The sequence below is a fragment of the Capsicum annuum genome, chromosome 6 (genome assembly GCF_002878395.1).
Source record: "Capsicum annuum cultivar UCD-10X-F1 chromosome 6, UCD10Xv1.1, whole genome shotgun sequence".
NCBI lineage: Eukaryota > Viridiplantae > Streptophyta > Magnoliopsida > Solanales > Solanaceae > Capsicum > Capsicum annuum.
Window position 1 is genome coordinate 72698338 of NC_061116.1, and position 4157 is coordinate 72702494.

The window sequence follows — 4157 nt, forward strand, 5'->3', positions numbered from 1 at the left end:
GGGGGGGGTCGGGTCAACGCCGGGGAGCGACGGCCGGGGGTCAGGTCGGGTCAGCGCCGGGGACCGGAGGTCGGAGCCGGCGGTCGGATCTGGTCGGCTCCGACGTTCAGCGACGGCGCCGGGGACCGGGGGCCGGTGCGCTTGGGATGGAGAGGGGGTAGGGAGAGAGAGAGAGAGAGGGAGAGCCGGCGACCGGAGGTCGTAGCCGGCGGTCTGGTCAGCGCCGGCGACCTTAGGTCGGAGCCGGCGGCCGGATCGGGTCGGCGCCGAAGGTCAGCGCCGGGGACCGGGGGCCGGTAAGCTGGGGGTGGAGAGAGGGTAGGGGGAGAGAGCCGTTGGGGGTGGAGAGAGGGTAGGGAGAGAGAGCTTCGTTAAAATAAGAGTAATTAATTTCAAGGAAGATGATTCTGAAATTTGTAGAATCCTATTGTGGATGAATCTGAAGATTCAAACTGATGAAACATAATATTTAACAATGTTTTTTAACCCTAGTAAGAAAAAGATGAAGTGAAATGTTGGGTATTGTTTTGGGCGTATGGGTCATTGGGTTGAATAAAAATGGGGCGGGTCAAATTAATTAGGATGACCCGGGTTATGGGTGGGTTTTTAATTAATTTAAGTTAATTCTAGGATGCCCAATGAAGGAGTGCCATGTCACTAATGAAAATTTTAATTTGGAGGCCGTCAAGAATAAGGGTAATACAGGGCCCAAAGGTAAACGTCGGTGGTATTCAAGGGCTAATAGGCGGATGTATGGTAGTTTTGTACCGTTTCCAATAGTTGAAGGGCATTCATCTAGCTGTCAGAGAATATTACCGTACTTCACATTGTAAAGTAATGTTAATAATAGGAGTTTGCTTACTGGTTGAACCTCTTGGTAGTTCTTCTCTACCTATTGATGGGCATTTCCTCAATGTATACTTCCGTGCTATGAGCTAATTTTATGCTTGATGTTTCCTTGGAAAAAAATAGCCATAAATGCCTTCAGTTATACCGCCAAGCTGTTAAAGCACAAAGTAAATAGCAAAAAGAATCAGCTAGACAAGAAGTCCTCTGTAATTGTGTAATTGGCAGTTCCACCTTTATCAGTGAAGCTGTTAGGATAGACAAATTAGGAACTACTTTTGTTAGACAAACCGCAGATACTACTAGTATCAAGTACACAATGTCCATGACTACCCTGTATTTTGTTATGATGCATTAATATTTCTAGTCTTCTGAGTCAAAAAAAGGTCACCCTTATTGTATGGTTTGCTAGTAGAAGTCCGGTCAACCTTGGCGCAGTACTTGAGAAATCAACCCAGGCTAAAGAATTCTGAGTGTATACAAGAAATTCTCTGGTGCTTGTGGCCTGATACACGTGTATTTAAGGAAAAGCATGCTGTACAACTTGAGTCAGTTTTGCATGGCATTTAACTTTAGATGTATGAAGACATCTTAATTTATATGTGTGGCCCATGCTACCTTGTCCTAGTTTGGCTGATGAAACTAATCGAAGATCAAGACCAATTAACCAATTGCCTGATGATACTAAAATGTAGCTAGGCCTGATTTTAGTTAACTTCAAATTGGCACATTCCAGAAGTGTCAGATGTTACTGGTATACGTTGCTGATGCACTTGTTATCTGTGATTGTATTTCTGCTTGAATGGATTTTGTGTTTAGGGCTCATTCTTATACTGCAGACGAGGCTGCTGTGGTCTTACATCAAGCTGGAGCCATATCAATTATCAAGTCCACTCCCGAGTCTGCTGAGGATGCTGAAGTTGGGAAATACAAGTCAAATTTGCTGATTAGATTTCAAGATTTATCATATGATATTAGGTCTTGAGATCACTATTATCACGTCTGAGATTCCCGTCACTTTCTTAGAAGTTGGCCATAACGTCTTTACATAAATGTTTTATTAGATTGCTGACCTTTTAGAATTTCTTTCTGTAGAAAGTTTGAGAGAATCCTTACATGGTTGTTTCATGTAATTTGTTTTACATGTCCACTAGAAAGCCATGGTTATGCTTAGTGAAAGGTCCCCTGTTTAATGGGATCTTTAACATTGCTAGCGAGTTAAGCTATAATGTTGTAAATTCTTCAAGGGTCATCAGAATGAAAAAATAATCCGGATGCGCCAGGCAAAGTTGCCATTGGTGCACATATCTTCTTGTTTTTCCTATGAATGTTGGAGTTACGGCATTTGGATTTTTTTTTTTTGTTCCTGAACGAATTGGTGAATTTGAATTTGTATTTTAAGTGTTAGTCAGCCCTTGGTGACCTGAATTAAGGGCAACCGTCTGTCACAATCAATCTATTTTAGAAGATGCAGTTGGCAAGAGTATGGTTCGCCTCTCTTTAATGCCATTGCACACTTGATGTTTTAGTAAAACCGTGATCTTGAACTAAGCTAGATTTAAATGGCAAGAATTGTATGACTAGACAAGAAACCGATGGGAGCCATTAGATTTGCTTTCAGACGTCTGGACAAGTATCAACAGGACGTGTGTATGGATCTTTGTTCGATCGATGGTCCAGCAATGCAAATGAATATTTGTCCATAACCATGTTATTTGGTGCTCGATGCAATTTGTTCCTTGAGATAATTTGGCAAGATGTAGGAAGTGGGGAACATACATATTCCTAATGTCTTGTGAAATAATGATTGATATTCATTTCAAGATTCAGGATCATATAATGACCCAAATATTCCTAGAAAAGGTGATCAATGTCAGTGTGAAACAAAAAACTTAAAAAGTGAGAAAAATTACACACATATTTGTGCATGGGAGGAAGCAATGGTCCTCACACAACAGGCTACACTACAGGCTGTTCTATCCAAGATTGGATAGGAGAGACTCCCATGGTTCCTGTGAAGCCTTAAAATACTCTACCTCAGAAAAGTATTACGCTAGAAGAGTACAAAAACTCAAAGCTGTACAGAGTTCTGTGGATGTTAAGATTATAAGAGTCGAGAGATTTTGCTGGGAGAACCTGTGCGCGCGGTTATACTTGAAGGTAGAGACTAGAGGAAGCATTTTCTGTAAAAATAAAAGCAATGAAAAAAACTGCAGTTCAAGGTTAATAACTTTGGTTATAAGTTCAAACACTGTTATGTCATTTGGTTGAAATATGGCCCCCACCATTCCCGTACATTCTCTCTTTTATGACTTAACTTTTGCAATTTTAAATACAGTTTTGCTTTGTTTTTGTCACATTTGCATGTGAATGTACTTTCCCGAAGTGATACTCTCCAACTCACGTGACTACTTTGTATTTTCAGGGGCGAGCTTTTGGCTTCCCTAATTATGCTTTTGTACATGTGAAATTTTGAACGAAAGGAGGAGAATATTTGTTACCTTTGTTTCATACATCTGGTAAAGAGGCTCCTATTCAAACACGGTATCCGCCAACTCTAGGTCGCCGTTTCTTGTTTCAAACATAAGCCGATTTCGTTAAATTTGCTATCGATTGTGTCCACTACCTAAAGCTGTATATGTTCGGAGCCTAAAAGACAAGTTTTTTTAGTTAAAATTTCAAAATGGACAAGGTAAACATCTGTGTTTACCTTGTCCATTAAAAAATTAATGGTGTTAGTCCAAATATTAAAGTTTAAGGTAAAATGGTGAGTTTATCTTATAAAGTAAAATAGTGAATTTACCTTATCTATTTAACCGAAAAAGTTGGTCTTAGTCCAAATGTTAAAGTGTAAAGTAAAATGGTGAGTTTACCTTATAAAGTAAAATGATGAGTTTACCTTATCTATTATCTATATATAAGGTTTGGCGAAGTGTAACGTATTACAAAGTAAATTGAGTCGTTAACCTTGTAAGGCAGGATCTCATATTCACCTTGTAAGGTCTAATCCCATATTTACCTTGTAAGTAGAGACTTATTTCTTGCATCAACTCAAAAAAATTGTTAAATTTCATAACTCAAAAATTTGTTGAACCTTATTCATTCCTTACTTTAAAATGGATAAGGTAAGAGTAAATTTACATTGGGGTGGTGAAGTTTTGCATGATGGAGATTCGGTGCGATATTCGGCGTCCTATAGTGGTCCAATCATTTCCTTTATCTCTCAAATATGATCGTTTGGAAAGGTTGTTTAGGAGTAAAATGGGTATTACTAATCCAGAAGATGATGTGGTTATTTCTGGATGATATCC

At 39.6% G+C, this 4157-nt stretch overlaps 1 pseudogene; it reads left to right on the top strand.

Annotated features, from left to right (window-relative positions):
* LOC107852782 overlaps nucleotides 1-2151 on the top strand; it is a 22919-nt pseudogene extending 20768 nt beyond the window's left edge.
* Nucleotides 2152-4157: the final 2006 nt, after the last annotated feature.